Consider the following 19,210-nt stretch of genomic DNA (forward strand, 5'->3'; position numbering starts at 1 on the left):
CAGAAGCTTAAAATTTCTCTTCATTGATCAATTCCCAAAAGTATAATTTGAGAAGTAATACCAAAATGTACTTTACGGGATTCCTAAAACTTTCAGAATTTCTCAAGCAGCAATAGCTGAATTCCTTGAAATGTAATAAAGGGAGAAAGTTTTCCAAATGGTGCCTAACCCAGTCTTCTTTTTTTCCCAGTTTCTTTGCTTAAACAGAAAATGCTGAATGTTCAAGAAATCTCTAAGTCTTCTCTGTGTGAAACACATTTTCATTTAATTCTTTGATTTGTACTGAAAAACGGTATCAACATTGAGAACATTTCAAAGCAGAACATGGTTGGTGTTCCAGACTAGTTTTTATTCCCTAACATATTATTTTCATATGTGACCTCAAAACATTCTTTATCAATTGATGACTTCTTCCTCCCTTGTTTAAACTCCTTTTGTCTTCTTTTTACAAAAGTTCCATATCATGCACTAATTATTTTTGACCTCTGTTTTGTTACTTTTCAGTTATGTATAATTTCTGTTGCTTTTTTTCAAACACCAGAAACCTTCACTTCCTAGAAATCTGCACTCTGGGCACAAGTTAACCTTCCTTCTGAGTGATCAAGGAGAGTTTTTGCCCATAGGGTAGTTGTTTAGAAACTTAGAAAAGTTTTAAACATTCTTTCTGAGTTGTAGTTTACCAGTACAGGTAGGTGGTTTTGTGTCTGAGGCTAAATCCTGGCACCACTAATTTCATTAAGATCAAAATTTTACCCTATGAGCCAATATTTGATGCCTAATCACAGACATTGATTAAACAGGGAGGCATGCACCAAAATGTATTCACTTCAGATTTTTCTGGATTACCAATATATACCGATATATATACTCCAGTAATAACTGGCATCCTGCACATACTTGTTCTGCCAAACTAATTATCCAGATAATTAAACATGCTTTAAAATCTGATTTTTCTCAGCATGTTTATTTATGCAAACTTTATGATGTTTATAATAATGTAGATTCTACCACAGCCTGAATCAGATTTGCCAAAATGTCTTGCCTATTATACCTTCTCATCCCTATTTTGCTGAAGAAAGATGTTTCATTTCAACTCAAGTATGCAAGCTTTACACTGTGATATTACAGTTTGGTTTGTTTCTGATACGCCAGCAAAAGCTTATCACAAATGCAGTAAACAGCATGTATGGTCACATCTTTATCTATAGATTCAGTAACCCATTGAAGAAGCCAAGCAAACACATTTGATGTTGTTCTTCTCACAATCATTTCTATCCACCCCTGTTAGATTGTGAATTCTTCCAAAAATTTCGGCCTGCTTTCAACATGCCTACTACACTCTTTTGGAGGCTTATGATTAAGCCCTGCATAGCAGCTGCTCCCCATATACTCACTCACTGTCAAGAGGTTAACTGGTAGATCTTTATTAGCCACATTTTCTCCCAGTCCCTAAAGCTCTCATTCCCTCTGCAATGATAAACAGAGACCTTAAGAGCACTGTTCTAAGTACACACTCACTTCCATCTCTGCATGAGATTTCTGTTGGCTACTCCCTAACCACTACATGCAGCAAAGCCACATACTTTTTCCTGTTATTCAGGCATTGCATGCCCCCTGAGTGGATGGAAATGCCTGGGTCTTCTTTATAATAGTTATTGTCAGAGCAAAGCTCACTGGACAAAGCACAATAATTTCACCTTATAAAGAATAAACACTACTATTCATGTAAAGGAAGGAAATGCAGCTAAGCCCTGAATGTCTTTGGCATTCAAAATTCATAGCAATCCTAGTACCAAAAATTGTGTGAAGTCTGAGATTTCTTATAACTAACCCTGGTTTTATGAGGATTTCACTCATCCATCACAACACTCAGAAAATCAGAGTTTACCTATGCTTATTTTTAGACATGAAGGGAAAGAGGATTTCATTTTAACAAGCTTTAAAGAACAACTTGTGAAGCCAAAAATAGTTTCCAGTAATAATATGCTGAAACTTCAAAAAGTGCTTAATGCTAAATCCTTAAAGTACTAGACAGCAAGTTTTACTGTTTTAGTTACATGAAGGGTATATATTTGCATGAGGGTGCTGTGGCCTTCATGAGCTTATCATTGCAACAGTCAGTTTCCAGCCTACCATGAAATGTCATAACAGGAAAGTACCCTGATGTATATATGAAATTTGTTTACTACTTTACCCATAAATCACTATTTCCAGAGAGCATATTATAAGATCTCCAGCACTTGAAGTTAATTTGTTTAATTATTCTGGTGGGCACCAAAGATAGGCAGATACACGTATTCTTACGTGCAGAAGGTATTCTGGACTCCATTCTTTCTTGAAGTTATTTATATATCTGAAAATATTTTCTCATTAATATTTTTTTATGTTTTAGAAATCTGTTCTCTTATTCTGATCAAATTTGAATCATCTGTTACTGAAAAACGAATTAGTAAGTCTCAGTGTGTCATGACAGGTGAAGAAACACACAGGTAAAGATAGTGTTTTTTCTGAGTCTTTGTGTAATACAGTTTTGGATTAGACTGCTGACAAATTTGGTTCCTCAACAGCAGTCTACAAAACTAGCTTGTTCCTTCCAGTAGATTTCCAGTAGAGCTAAGAAAACAAGTTTCCTCTTCCTATACTGAACAGTTCATTTTTTCTCTACTGAAAATGAAGAAAAAGTGTAAAAAAAAAATGGTTAGCATTCAAACTTTTAAATTGAATATGATTAATTTTTACATGGTCTCTAGACCCATGGACAGCTTTTGTAACCACTGAGATGACTCTGAAGGTCACTCCAGGATAATTTTGTATGTGGTGAGTTTTAAAATTTGACTTACCATTTTTCTTTGAACATCTCATTTTGCCATCTCAATAAAGAAACTCCAAACTGAAGACTACCCACAATGTATCAGCATATTCTACCACAGTTTATTGAAATGTATTACAAAGATTGTATATGCTTCTTTGGAAACATATACACCATCTGATATTTTCTACCAGTCTGAAGGGTTGATTTTTCAACTTTAGTAATCCTTGATAAACATCATTTCTCCAGAATGCATGAAAAGAAATCCTTTTTATACCAATAGCTAATATCATTCCTGTAAAGATTTATATGCATTTTTCTAAAGCAGTATCTTGTTTCACACTCATAAACAAATGTTTGTCTTCTAAATAATATATGATTAGTAGATATTATGCCAAGAATAAATGTGCTGCATGATAATATAATAAATCCATAAACCTCAATCCTTGCACAGTACCTACCAGAGTACCTTGTAGCAATCAATAATACGTTTCACATTATCAATGAATAGCTTAATACAATGAAAGATGCATGGAAGTCTTTGCTATACCAAATAAATCATGCTTCATAGCCAGATTTTGTTTGTGGAATAGGCTGCATCACAAACAACTCCTGGGAACTGTAAGTTCAGGATCATTTCTATAATATCTGCAGATATATTTATGTCAAATCTGGAACATAAGGTTCCAAACTGATTTGATACCTAAGCAAATTGGAACAAATGCTATATCAAGGGCATTTTTTTATCATCATTAAACCTGATATACAGCATGCCACAGAGCTACACTAACATATATTTTCAAGGATGAGCCTAACCGCAGATAATAGAACAGATCTTGAACGTAAACATTTTTATGCAGTGGCAACAGCAAACTTAAAGTACACTCTGACATTTATACTCTCTAGCCAAGGTAAATATAACTTTTGACAAACTTTCTCTGACTACTAGTGGCAAGGTTTCTTTATAGCACAAGTTAACAAAACACTTGTAGCTGTGCAGGTACTTCAGTTGAGAAACACCACTTATCTCAGCTATTCATACCGCATCTAAATCACCATGCTTCCTTCTCTTAAGAAGTTGTAAAACACTCTCTAAGATCCTGTTAAATTTGTCAACCATTTCCCACTACTTCCAGAGGGCAATTGTATTTACAAGAAAGAAATAATATAGTGACAACAGATTAAAAAAAAAAAAAAAATAAAAACAAACCTACAAAACCAAAGCAGAAAACAAAGAAAACAAAAGCCATTTCATAGAGGAAAAGAACCCTTCATGCTCAGGGACTGTAGACCAAGCCACAAGTTGAGCACTTCTGTTTTCTTTACTTCTGATAATATTCTGCTAATATTTCAGGTCTACAAAAGAAATAACCAGCATGAGTCTAAACATCTGCCTACTTTTTTGACTGTCCTATCATGGCAGAAAGGAACTTTAAAAGGAGGGGAAGGAGGCATGTTTGAGAAAGGACAGTAAGAAAAGTTCTGAACCCTAGATTCCCATGGTCTCAATAAGTTTCATGGATGGTAAATGAATATATGAAGACCCTGTTTTGAAGGATCTAACAGACAGAGTCTTTCAGGTAAAATAGGCAAATTAATGCCTTTTCCATTGGCCTCAGTTGTAGGTATGAGTTTTGTATTTAGTGTTCATTTGGATCAGGGCTCCAACATTAAGATCTGAAAGCAGCTTTAATTACCTTAGAGACTGAGGCGTCATCTCTCAGATTTAGTGAAAATCTGAGGGAAGGGAAAGAAGGTGAAAAGAGGATTTAAAAGGCACAAGGTAAGTGACCTTGTGAACCCTATCTCTCAATACATAAGGATAACAATTTTCAAAATTACTGTAGGAGTCCAAATAAAGACTGTGATGAAATTCACTGAAACGTCCATTAGAAGTGGACAGTGTCTATGATATAAAACCAGCCATTATTTCTATTTACTTTTTCAACAGCAGAGCCCTGGAAACCCAAGCTGCCGCCACAGAAGGACAAGTTGGAATGCACCAGGCAATATTCTTTGTTGGTGGAAGAGTCTGCACCACCTTAGTAATTGCTTGTGAAAGCAAGACCAATAAACCAAGTTCTCTGTAGCTCTACATTCTCTCTGTAGAGCAATTTCCCTCATACTCTGAACCTTCTCCCTAATTCACTGTTCCCCTCCTTCTTGCATAATAGTGGGGCGGAGCTAGAACTCTAGTGTTGATGCAAAAGAAATCTCAGGTTTGCCTAGGTCTCTTATAAGTCTATACTCACTCCCACTTGTCATGTGTCTTCCCTGAGGCGCTATGTGACAGCTGAAACATGGGCCTTTGATGGAGTATGAGCAGATGTCCTTCAAACTCAAAATACAATCTAGTTAAAATTTAAGTTACCCATTGCAAATGAGAGGTTAACATCTTGCATCACAAAGATACCCAAGTGCACACAGCAATTCCAAGCTCTGATTCCTGGTTTGATAGAGGAGTGTAGCTTGCAACACCTCTCTTTTTTGATGCTAACCTACTGAGTAACTTCAGCATATGAGCTTTTGTGACTCCCAGGTGAAGTACCAAACCTGCTTCACTCTGTGTGTGGGGAGCCTTGACGTTATGAATTGAAGTTGCTCTGCAAAGATCAAGTACCAAGGGAATTTAGAAGCTAGGGCCTGGATAACAAACTTGTTTACATGGTTTGAAAGCTTTCATAGTCCCAGAATTGCTTGGGGCATATAACCTATATATGGGTCTCTTGCTAGACTATCGAATGGAGAAAAAGCATTCCCTGAAAAAAAGAGAATAGCTGAAAAAAGAGTTACACTGCATGTTTGCTTCTCTACTGAAAAGTATTATATGTTTGAGCATATTTATTGTACATTTAATTACATCTTTGTTTGCTCTTCACAGAACTGTCTACCAGCACAGATGTCCTATGTTGAAAAATATGACAATTTTCAAATGAAACTACTCCGCATATATAAAGTCAACAGATGTTTTGAAAATACAGAAATATATCCCATTTCCACACTCAGCAGACTTCTGCTTCTTTTTCCCACAAAACATCCAAGGTAACAGAAGCCTTATGAGGCTAATGGTTTTGGAGCAGCCATCAGCCATCCTGGAGGATGTTTAGTTGTGAATTGGTGGTTGTGGTAGGTTCAAATATGTCCAGAGGAAATTCTTTTGACAACCAGCTTCCTATGCCAATATTAAACCAGGCTGTCAATGACAATATCATGACAGATTTCAGCCACTGTTTTAAACTACTCTACCATGATTGTTACAAAATGTGTGTCCGCTAAAATCCATTCAATCACTTACCCATGTAGGTTTGACTCACTTAACATGAGGCCTCTTTATGCTAGCTTAGCAGTGCAAAGAAGTCATAAAACGGATGTAAATGCGAAAAAGTCTTCCTCCATGCTGTGTCCATGCCATATCTGAATAATCTCCCTAGTCGTAGTGCTCTGACCTTCCCCATTCCACTCTTTTGTTGTCCCTCTTAGAGTACCCTGTGTGAAAGTAAATCATTAGCTGCTTAGAGCAGGGACATGTAATTATGGGTACTGAAAGCATACAGAGAATGCACTGAAAAAAAGGTATTCATAAAGAAAATACTCTGCTAAGGACTAACTGAGAATTTCCTCTCATTGTCAGTTGATGGAAAAATCTTAGCTACTGTATTGCCATTACAGTGTTGCCTAAGACTCACAACTCTGTTTCTAATCCCTCTTCCATCTCCTGGATGACAGTTCTCAGAGCGTGCAAATTACTTTCTCCCCTCTCCTCCATCCCCACACACATCTCCTGTCAGTTACATTTTGTAAACTGATTTTCTCTGAGGAAGAACTAAGATTCCACACCTCCAGATAGTTCACACCCAGGTAGTACACCCCAGTGCTTCCCACTCCACAATACCTGAGATGTGCACGGACTTCTCTACCTTCCTAGTCCTCTGAGTATCCTCAAAGAGCCAAATAAAGATCTACACTGATGTGATTGTAAAGTAAATTATGTGTGATCTCTGAAATAAGTTTTCAGGGTGTGAACCAAATCTGAAAGAACAATTGTTAAAATATATATTTCGATCTATGAAAAAGGCAATCTGGTTTTGGATGTGGAAAATTACCACAGTTTTGTTAAAAAAAAAAATCATTAAAAATCAGTCTTAACCCTAAATGTCCTTTAGAGATATGCAAATAAGCGATAGCCAGCAGATAATCTGAAAAGACATTAGCAGGGAATTCACCATGGGGCACAAAAGCAGGGTAGTTAGAGTATCCTGGTGTTGTGCTTGAAATGAGTCAACTTCCTCATGGACTTCTGCTGTAATCACACACTTTCCCAGCCAGTCTATATGAATGCAGACAAGGTCACAAGCATGGGGAATTCAAGGACAGACAGATAAGATATTAATCACATCACCTTCTTGCCTCTTATTGGTATGCTTAAACCACGTCAGCCCAGCAAGCCATCCTTAACAGGAGCCGTAACCTCAAAACTTCACACAATGCTCAGATTCAGGGAAGATGGTTCAGGACCATCACTTCCTTTCTTTATCATGTGGGTTTATTTCCCAAAAAAATCACAAAATACATACAGGATTTTCTGTTTTCCTTCCATCCCTCACCCACACATACAAACGATAAAAATAGATATGAACCAAATAATACCTATTGTTACCATCCCTTACTTTAGGAAAGCAAATTATTTCCTTTTTTAAAATAAATAAAATGCTACAAAAGTATGTGATAACTCTCCCATATTATTTTAGAAGGGTTTTTAAAATATTCTCTTTATAATATTTGGAATCTGAGATTTCAGAAAGCATCTGGCAAGTCAAAGTACTTACTGCAACTTTTGCAGGGAGTAGTTTTACATCTGACTTTTCACCTCTTTTCTAAAACCAATGACACACAGATGCTCCAGTAACCTATACAGCATCTAGTGCATGAGAGAAAGTGAAAAACAAAATTCATAAGTGTTAATTTTTAAAATAACCTGCTCACAGAGATTTTCTTCCCCAGGCTGGCAAACGTGCTGAGATCTGAGGGCTTAAGTCTCTGATTATTTTATTGGTTTTTTGTTTCCTATTTAATATCCTGAGAATGTTTGCATTGTCTGCATAAATACCACAGATTAATTATTATCTTTAAATGTATTTCCTTTCATCAATTTTAATTGCAGAGGCTTTCAATTTCAAAACAAAGTCCCTTTTTGATGAAATCTTTAGAAAGTAAATAGAAGCTTTGGATTTAGCTTCTTATTAATATTCACTATCTTGTATACCTTCATTGTGTCTTTCTTCTTTTATAAAATTCATTACTTCCTCTCTTTCCTCACATCAAAATTACTTCATGATTCTCTCTGGTTTTGCAGTGTACCTGTTGGCCTTTTCTCATTTATGTGTGTATGGCTTCATCTGAGTATAGAGCTAATAAAGTGATGGTACTATATCTTTATATATTTTCTATGTTACCCTATTGTTCTTCACTGATCACTGTGGAGATTTATAGTGAGTTGTTCATAGTAGCCTCCAATACTCTGCTTCCAACTCCACGGTCACTTAATAGAGAAGGTTTAATTATATCAATGTCACATCTGGCATTTCAGCTGTCTCCGATTGGACTGTCTCATATGTTACAAAAAGAATATGCTTTATTCATTGTAGCTTAGAGCCAGACACTCAGTCACCCCTTTTGAGTTCTAACCAGTTGATATTTTATACCTTATTGATCTCCTTTGGTTTTTTTTCATAGAAAATAACTTGGTCAGGACGCTGATAACATAATAAATGTAATAATCTGTGAGATAAAGACAGTATTACTATAGGCATTACCACATATTAAGAAAGTGTATCTCCCTGGAGAATATAAAATAATGCAAGTGTAGCACTACTCTAAATTTGATGGCTTAATTTTACTCATTATGAATAGTCAAATCCAGATTTTTAAACATTTTATTTCTATCTTTCATTCTTTTGTGTTTTGGGAGTCTTCTTACCACATGGCCAAATAATCAAGTTCATATACTTAGCCTTTTTAGCTGAGCACAAAGATATATATGTTTTATTTTATATTTTGGCTCTTTTATTTAGCTTTGTGTTCTGACATGTCATTAACTTTTCAGTATACTCCTTTGTGAGCAGAACCCATTCCTTCCCTAGTTCAATTGTAATTTTCCTTATCTCATATGACTGATGTCTTTGGCAGATGTCTTTGTCTGACCTGAAAACTCTTTAGCACCTGTCAGCCTTCTCCTGCTCCTGCTTTATACAATTTCCCTAAACATTGTCATTTCTCTGTATTAGCAGTTTCACCCTTTTAGACAAAACTACTGTCTTATATGTTTTCCTACCACAGCTCTCAAATTTTGACTATTCGTCCTGTGCTGCACATGTTGGTAAATGGGATACATTTCATCAAACTGTGGCTTAGAGAGGCATCTTTTTCCTGTTACTTCAATTTTGATTTCTAAAGGACTCATTTCCCTTCCCACTTCCAAATCATAGGTAGAAGTTCTGAATCTTTCCAGAAGGATCTCTCAAATCTTGCCAGAACTTTATTGACATGTCAGGAAATAACCAATCTTGATACCTGTCCCACATATCTTCCCAACCATCACCTACCCAGTAAGAGACTTACTCAGACTAAATTTCCTGCTGACAGCTCCATCTCCTGATGTTACAGGAGTAACAATTTCACCACTTACAGAGGGTCTAATCTGAACTGCTGAGATTGTTGAATTTTTCAGAAAACCAATCACAATGAATGAGCAAACAAAATGTGCAAATTATCTTTCCAGAGTCTCTCTTTTTAGGAAGTCCCAATTTATTATGACTGGTATGGATTGCACATTTTAATTTTTTTTGCATATTTAGATGATTTTATATTCTTTGAAAACACCACAGACAAGGAACTGAATTTTAAGTGGTGGTGGCACAGTTCTCCATTTACATCCATTTTTCACATAATTTTCCCTTGTGGCAGTTTCCCTCAGGCTAGAGCACAGGCAATTAATCGTTCCAGGAACAAAACTTTGGATTAAAAGGTTTCCAAGTCCACTACAGAAGTACTAATGAAAGTATTTACTTTCAAAGTCATATTTAGCAATCAAACACAGTTCCTATTCAGGCTGTATTCAGTCTTAGAAGTAAGCCAAGGGCTGACTTTACAGTATAAGGTAAATATTCTGCAAAAGTGTTCTGCACATTGAAAGTTCAAAGTAGTCTTCAGTTTCTCCAACTGCAATTCCTAGCTAGAGGTTTGCTACTCAAGACAACATTGCACCATTTCACAGCCTCTCGTGTATTTACAGTGACTGGGAGTATCTTTAAACAAGCAGTAAAAATGGGGGAAAAAATTTCTTCTGGACTCAAAGGGACCATTAAAAATAAACTGAATTGGTTTACCATTCCCATAGGTTAGGCTGACATTTTAAATTGTAATTTGGAAAAAAAGAGGGAAGGGATATTATTGACAGGAAAAAGGATGAAGGGAAATGAAGAAGAAAGAAGTAAAGTGAAGCTGGGGCAAAAAGGCTGTGAAAGCAAAAGGAAGAGATTTTCCCTTTACCAGTTACCTTCTAAAATATAAATCACTAGACTGTTTCTCTCCTGTAGAGATAATCCTGAATTTTTTCTTCCTCTGTAAAGGCCATATAAAGATTTGATAAAAATATCTCCCACGTAAACTTAAAGTTCTAGTCTTTACAGGTCATCTTTTTAAATTTTCAGTTTCTGAATCTTTTCAATTTCTGTCAGATGTAAATAGATAAAGACCAGATCTTAGCTGTTATAAATATCATAGGCTGAAGAGAGCATCATCAGTCCAACCCAGTTAAAGGAAACTACCCTTGGATATCCCATAGATGCCATTCATCTGTTCTTGTACTGTTTTTTCGATACTGCAGCAGAAATAAACTTGCCCTTGTGCACGTTCTGAAAGCTTATTCCAGCACTTCACAATTAGGTCCTGATGTTGCAAAGAGCTAAGAACCCTGTGCAGACCACGAGAACTGAGGGGTTTCAATACCATGAGGGACTGACATTTTTAATCATCAAAGCTAGAGTCCTTGGGAAACATGATTTCCTAACTCAGAGATATTATTTCCAGCAGTTCTTCTGTTGAAGTATAAGCAAGCAGCTCTGGAGTCTTCTACAGAGTGGGAAATTTAGAAGTAGTTTCATTGCAAATTATTTCCTACAAGTAAAAAGGCACCAATAAACACAAAACTGTGATTTTCAATTTTCAGAAATGGCCTAATGAACTGAGACAGTGAAGTTAATGTGCCCCAATTACATCAGGGAGGAAAGAGGGGAGGAAGAAGAAATGAAAAAACAAAGAAAGGACTCGGATTATAAATGGTTCTGACTTCACCCTTCTGAACACCCCATTTTAATTCACAGTGAACTAGTCAGCAACTGAAAATAGACTGTAATTTTCTAGCCACTGAGCTAGAGAATTTTAAAGGTGCATGGGAGGAGTATACTTTGAAGTCAGCATGGAAGAGCACCACAGCAAGTGACACTGAAGGCAGTGTCCCTGGAGCAGGTAAAAGATACGGTTGCATCATCATCCTCTTCCAGTCTACAGGATGCACTTCTTTTGTGAAGAGCCTGCTGTATAACGCCAGACATATCATTCAATGTAGGACATAGCTTCAAAGGTGCTATCTCTTCTCTTAGTACTTCCTTGAACTGTGCTTGAGATACACACCCTCGTCTCCCCAGAGACTTGACAAAACATATCTAACCAATCTCTGGTTTCCATTCCTCTGCATGCTCCTCTCCTGCTTTATGGTTTTAAAGACATATTCTAGAGCTTGTACAGCTAGATATATGTTGCTTCACAGAGACATAATGGGGTCCTCTTGGAAGACAATGTTATACACTTTAGTTTGGACTTTCTTGGCTTGTCTTTGACTCTTTTAGTATCTGTTCCCAGAATCTTCTCCCTTTGCCTTCATTCCCACTCTGTTGCCCTTAGCATGCTCAGTCCCTTTCCCTTCGCCTCACTTCATTGTACCCTTCCCCTACATTTTTGCATTCCATTTCTCTCATCAACGCTTGACTAAACCCTTTCCTAGAAAGTTCCAAAAAATTAATATACCATTTGCCACCTTCCCGTTATCTGCTAAGGTACTTGCCTCTATTTCTAATTTTTTTTTTGCTTAGGTTACAAATTTAGCAGGGCAGGAATCATTTACTGATTTTACATGAATGCAGGACCTAAAACAAGGGTCCTCCTGCTGAGGAATGGGAGTAAGTTTTTCTCCCTCTTCTTTTCAAAGATAAGAAGTAATGGAATAAGAAGCTTTATGTGAAGCCTTAGAAAGCACTTGCTAACAGTAGGATAAACTTTTCTTGCCCTCAGGCTCAACCATAACAAAAGGTTATTACTTCTTCTTATCCAAAAGCATAGATTCATGCCAGCAGAGATGCGGTCATTGTACATTGCCACCCCATAGGAATACAAGTGGAGAAAAGTCTGTAATCCTTTCCTGTGTTATCATACTGAACTAAACACAGACAGGCTCTGAGGTAGGAGACCTCATTTTTTACTATTAAAAATGAAACTGGCAATTTGAAGTAGTGGTCTGAAATCAATAGGATGCAATTCAGTAAGGACAAGTGAAAGTGCTGCAGTTAGGTAGAAGTAATCAACTGTGCAAACAGAAGGTGGAAAATGAGTCAGCAGGAAACAGTTTGTGACCTATGGGGTATCACAAGCGAAACAGAAACAAACAATCCCACCTCCTGAAAACACTATTGCAGAGGTTATATATAGGGAGTAACATATGTAAGATTTTCCTGTAGTTGCTCCAGTATCAGTAAGCATCTAATGTACTGTATGCACCTTTAGGTACTGTGTTTTAAGAGAGATGCAAACCCCTTGCAGCAGTCCAGGGAGAGAAACAAGGTAGATTAGAGGGCTGAAAAAATGATCTGCAAGTAAAGATTGAACAAAACCAGGGTTGTTCAGTTTAGAGAATGAAACACTTAAGAGGAAATGTCATAACAGACTTCAACAGTATCCTGCTGAAGAATCGGAATCAATTGTTCTCCATGTCCACAGGGATTAGAACAAGAAGTAATAGAATGTGGAAACTTTAGATTAGGCATTAGAAAAACTTTCTAACTTGATGAGAGCAAAACATTGGAATAGACTGCCTGGAAAGACTGTAAAATCCATATCATTGGATTTTTAAGAATAGGTTCCAGACATGTTTTATCAGATTCTGTGATAACATTTGTAATAATAACACCTTATAGTTCTCTGGTGTGTTTTATAACAAAGAATCCCAGGGTGCAGCTACCCTCTAAGTAAAACAGGCAGACAGGAAAAATTTGCACTCTGCTTTTTCAAGCAGTGAGAAAAATGCCTCGAAGTAGTTGAGTCTCCCACTTACTAAGGTGTAGGCATGCCCTAAGAAAGCCATTATGCTAGTAATTCAGGGTCTCACCTCCAGCCTCCCATCAAGCTGTGATGACTCCAGTGAGTCTGACTTACCTGATTAGCCTACAGATGTCTACAAAGTAAACATCTGTAACTGAACTTGTCATTGTGAGCTCCCTTTGTAGTCAATGAGAGAAGCAGGTATGTTTAGGCAGTGAATCACCTGGTTGCTAAGGTATACAACATAAGCTGTATTTCACTTTTTCCCAGGCTGGGAGTGGATGCACCAATTAGGAATCTGAACTTTCTGACTCCTCACTTCATAACCCAGGATTTGAAATAAAGTATTCTGAAGTGACATTTTCGCATATAGAAAAGTATGGATGTAACTTGGTCATTCTTGTTACATAGTTGAGGTTACTATGGAGCAAATTCTATATTCAGGAGAAGAAGCAGGAAACATCCCCCTTCTACATTTTAACATGTTAAGATGATGGTTCAATTGTAAGATGAACTGACTGACAAAGGATGTATGATAGATGAAGATGGTCATAGGAATACGATCTGTTCAGCTCTAGTGTGATTCTATAATTTACCATGTGGTCCATCCTGCATCTATAAAGCGGAAAGGATTTCTTCAGATGTGCTACAATAAAAGTCAATTCTAGTAACAGCTTTCATATTGCCTTTCCCCCAGAAATCAATCTCCTTTCACACTAGACTTGTTTCACAAATACAAAACTTTTGTCCTCGTCTACTTCCCAGAGTGGGTTTTTTGCTTACTTCAAAAACATCATCTCTTTAATTTCAAACTGTCTCTCTCTCTTTCTATCTCTTTTAACCCTCATTCCTAGCATGAGATCTCACCCGTAACTCTGTCAAAGGCTTTTAGAGAGACCTAACAAACCTAAGAAAGGATGGCTTGTTTTGGTGGCAAAGTCAATCTTTCCCTTGGGACCACAGCACAGTTCAGGAGCATAATTAGCTAGGTATGCTAGTGGAGGTGTTCAGGCAGAGGACAGAGGCCTCTGCCCCCAACCTCCTCTGGAACAGGTTAGGGAGGTCATTTTGCAGCCACAATGTGGAACACTGCCAGGTCAACTCCAGGCACCAGACACAGCAGCAGACCAAAGGAAGGTTAGCAAGACTTAGCAGTGCTTAATATGAACTTCAAGGAGGTGCTGAGTTATAACATTTTGGTTCTGAATCCCTCCTACCTTCTGCTGTGCAATAGCAAGTGAGCCCCCATTAAATAGGGTGACTCATCTGACCAGTGCTCAGCTGCCTAACACTGAGTGGCTAATTTGAAAACCATTTTGTTTCATGGTGTTTAGAGAAGGGGAGGCAGTATCTATTTTTAATTTTGTCATTGCTCTGTACCGGGACAGAGTCAGAAAAGGCGGGGAAGAAGCTTCCATTTTGTTCATAAATTTAATCTATTTAATCTCAGGCCCTCCAGGACATGTGGATGCAACAAAAAGAAATGTCTGAAGTAGGATTCTGCTGACAGTGTCTCTTATTCCAAAAACATCAACACAATCACAGTATTCATTTGGCTTTTGGTTTTTTTGAAGACTTGCCATTATTGGTCCCTTTGGCCACTTTCTGTCATTTTCTCCAAAAAAGCCAACTAGTTTGGCTACCCTGAGGGCTAGTTTGGCAGCTGTCAAATTCCAGATTATACTTCTTGAGCACTGGCATCTGCATCTGTGACCGGCCCTTCCTCTAGCCTCTGCCCTGGCTTTGTTCCCAGAAGCACAACAGCCCTCAAGTTGGTGCAGGGCCAGCGTGCTGCTGGAATCCCTTCACATCCTGGTGGCTGCTCTACTTTGAGTCCACCTTGGTAATAGAAAATGTGCTTTGTAGTAGCTGCTACACTTGCAAACAAACTGAATGGGCTGCATCTTGTATTCAAGACAACCACAGTCCTAACACTATTTGAAACACACCTGGAAACTTGTCATTGCCGCAGTGTGGCTGTTAGATGTGCAAATCATTGTGTTTGTGCTGCCAAGCCTTTTCCTCATAAACAAGGCAGAGATTTTATACCTGCCCTGTTTTCAGATCCAGTTTCCACAGAAGAATTCTTGTGTACGGTAACACAATTGAAAGTAATAAAATTAAGTTTTCACCCATCAGCAGATACATAACAACTAACAGACTCTTGTCAGTACCCTAAACCTGGATGAATCGACGTAACACGTGAATGCAACCCACAACCATTGTTATAAACCTCTAGAAAACTCTCTAAGTCCAGAGTTTGCACTTGAAATGGGAGATGGAAACTGATAGGACACAAATTAATATGAACATGGGTTTGGTAGGTAGAGATCATGAAAGTCCAAGAAATCCTGCAAAGGACTAAATTCCATGCCATATATGCAGCCCATGGAATTTTAAAAATAAATGCTCAAAGGTGGTGCCAGGTGCTTCTTAGATCACTAAGCCAAGTCCTGTCGAAGACCAAGATTTCAAATTAAATCAGTCTTACTATGTTTTTATAGTTGAAGGCTAACTCCCAAAACATGCGTGGGAAAACATGGTAGAACTTTCAACCAGTGAAGCAAGCAGTGTGTACTCTGTGTGTATTTCATCTTAATGTAATATTAAGCATGCAAATATAGAGTTAGTTTTCTTTGGGGTAAGTTCAAAATGCAAAGTGCATGCAAAGCCCCCCAGTTCCTCATTTCTTACAGAGTTCCTCTGTACAGGAAAGAATCACGTCAGACACCAGACTGGTAGAGGCTGCTACCCTATCTCCTGGGTCAGTTCCCAGCACCATCATCCAAATCCTTTGCCAGAATGGAACACAGTAGTCAAGAAGCAAGGAATGGGAATGTAGAGGGACAATGACAGACCAAAACAACAATTTGTCTAGCCCCTGCCTCCGTGAAGTTTTGATATGGTGTAGGTAAAGCATTACTTCCCATCAGATTTAATTTCCCTGTCAGGAATTGTAATTATCTGCTCAAGACTCCTTGCTGACCAGACACTGGTCAGATGATGTAAAAGTTCATTCTCTGTGTGTCATGGTCTTGTAGATAAACACATTGAATCTCAGTTGTAGACAGTGGGCCAGTGACTAGGCAGAGTCTGATAAGCTGTTCATCAAATTGAGGATACACAAGGTTTGGGTTGTGTGATTCCTTCCGGGACATTCAAGCTAGACCAAACTATGCTTTGGAATCATGGCAACTTTGGCCACAGTTGATATCCACTGAACTCAGATACAAATGAATGAAAACTCACAGAGCAAACTTATCAGGCATATCAAGGGTGTTCAGCACTTACTGTGTAATATTAGTTTTTTGCTTACCAAACTAGAATTTACACGGGCAAGTACAGGTAATTTGGTCTCATTCCAGAAGGCAAAAAGGTGTCACAGGTAACCAGATGCTTGATAGTTTTTCCATTAATAGGAAATCTCCAAACAGGATAGTGCTACATACCCTCCACTATGCCCTCTCCTACATTCCTTTGGCAGGATGTGTAGTAAGGAAAAAGTTGCAGAATAGCTACATTTATCAAGCTCTGGTTCATCTAATGTCCTCTTGAAAGATTTCAGCTTTGAGCTATTCTAGCTGAATTTCTGGCTTCAGAAAGATCACAGATACCTCCCTGACCTTCTCTTAGGTCTTCACCAAGCAGAGTGAATTCATATGAATCCACTAACCCTGATTGTAATTAAGATTTTTTTAAATCCCCTATACCTCTACAAAGATTAAGTGCTGCTATGCTTCTATGGCTATGTAGTCAAACTGAAGTCAGCAGTATCCCATCAATTTCAATGGGTGAGTTTAGTTCTTATGGGTTAGAAGGCATATTTGAAAAAGAAGGACCCTAATAAGCTACTACAGGCACCACATCCCATTATGTCTTTCAGAACTGATCAAAATCCACATTAATACCAATTAAGTTCTTCCAACTGGTCAGATGATCCAGATTCCACTTCTCTGATTGCTAAAGGATTTCTAGCCTGAATTTACTAATGGGCAGTCAAAACACATTGATTCTTATGGCAATGCTGGTGTTTAGCTGAAGGAATGGTCTCTTTCTTCTTTTATATTACACCAAGGTGTATTAATACAGAGCATATATAACCTCTTTCTCCTAGGCTTAACAAGCCATCTTTTAGTCTCCTCTCAAAAATCAAAAAAAAAATAGCCTGGCATTTCCCTGAGTCATCTATTTCTTCCTTGAATATGAATTATTAGAATTGCACATAATTTTCCAGATAAAATACAAGTAATATAATTTCCCATCTCACTAGAAGTACCTTACCTGACTTGCCTCAGGAACATTTGATCTTTTCCACAACTAAATCATATTGGTGTATGTCGGTCAATCTGCGACCATCTGATTCAACCAAGCTTCCTTTCTCTCAGCAATTTTCAAAACATGATTTCTCCAGCTTACCAAATAACAAATAACAAATAGCTGCTCACAGTGTAAGAGTTTTCCAGAAAGCTCTGCCCATATGGATTGGACTTCCACTCAATACCAGAGCTGGACTTCTGCTCTGTATCAGGCATTTTACTCACATCATCTCAATATTAAAAAGACTTTTTTCTTACCAGAGTGGACAAAACTGTACAAAACACACTGCAAGAAAAAAAAAAAATAAATCAGCAAAGAAATCAGAATAGTTGATTTGCTTCCCGCTGTACTGATGACTCTTTCATCTCTTATTAAATACACAGTCAAGCTTCATAGTCCCAATAGATATTTTTTCAAGCAATTTTGTCTTTTAACTTCAAGCAAAGATATAAAGCATCTCATAGATGAGGAAGCTGAAGCAAAAAGCCATGATGAAACCTTGCCTAGGCAGGTGAAATGCTGTTTGCAGAAATCACTGCTGCAATACTTGTTTGGAGGAATGCATAAAGAGACTTTGGTTTCACTGAGACAGAGTAACATATGATCACTAAAATAAAAAGCATTCTAACATGAAATTCAGTCTCTGGTTTTATTTTCTGAGCCTGAGTTTTGGGGGGGTTTGGGTGGGTTTGGTTTTTTTCTGTATGTGTAATGAGGTTATTGTGGTTTAGTTGGCTTTTCATTCAGTTGCTACTCAAGCATCACTTTAAGTCTTCCAGAACTGATGATAGAAGCTTATGCTTTGTTGAAAACCCCACCAATGAATAGATGAAGAGGAAAATGTACCTTATCATGCATATTTCTACTTTGATTTAGTTTAGGTCAATTTAGGCCAAAAATACATTGCTACTATTCCTTAGCAGGTTATTTCTCTCATTTTCAATAAATATTATTTTTTCATGCCTCACTATAACATTCATCAATTACAATGTAATCATGATAGGCAATTAACTTCTGTCAAATCCCAAACCAGGGTATTTATGTCAGAACAAGGTTGAACTATTTACTGTAATCATATAATAGAGAAGCTTACAGTGCTACCCAGGTCTCTGCCCAAAGCAAATTAAACTCTCCTGAGCTCTCATTCTATGAATACACAATGGCTTTTGCATATCATACAGAAAATTGCTAATATTCTTGTAGCATCTCAAGAAACATGAACTTTAAAATAGAAACTGTCAGGTCAGAGACACCACTCAACAATTCTTTATTTGAGGAATTTACCTGAGACAAGATGTTGAGACACTAAGTAACAGAGGTTCATTCTTGCAGAAGATGTTTGTTCTTGTGATTTTGCTGTGCAGATATTATCCAACACCGAAACACTGAAAGGTTCACACAAATTCCCCCCACTTCCTGTTTTATATAATTTTTCAGGGTTTTTCCTGGCATTTCATGCCTTGGATATGTTCGCTGTGTAAAAAACTGACTCAGCCCAGAGAGCGGTGGTGAATGGAGTTAAATCCAGACAGCAGCCAATCACAAGTGGTGTTCCCAAGGGCTCGGTATTGGGGTCAGTCTTGTTTAATATCTTTTTCAACGATCTGGACAAGGGAATCTAGTGCAGCGTCAGTCAGTTTGAAGGTGACACCAAGTTGGGCAGGAGTGTTGACCTCCTAGAGGGCAGGAAGGCAGGAAGGTTGGGAAAGAGTG

General features: G+C 37.7%; 1 protein-coding gene across 3 annotated transcripts in view; it reads right to left on the minus strand.

Moving 5' to 3' along the window:
- Positions 1–19,210, minus strand: part of NXPH1 (neurexophilin 1) — a 146,377-nt gene that overhangs the window by 82,991 nt on the left and 44,176 nt on the right. The gene's annotated exons all lie outside the window — the stretch shown is intronic.

Source organism: Pipra filicauda, unplaced genomic scaffold, assembly GCF_003945595.2.
Source record: "Pipra filicauda isolate LSUMZ 115617 unplaced genomic scaffold, ASM394559v2 scaffold66_size7647185_pilon, whole genome shotgun sequence".
Classification (NCBI taxonomy): domain Eukaryota; kingdom Metazoa; phylum Chordata; class Aves; order Passeriformes; family Pipridae; genus Pipra; species Pipra filicauda.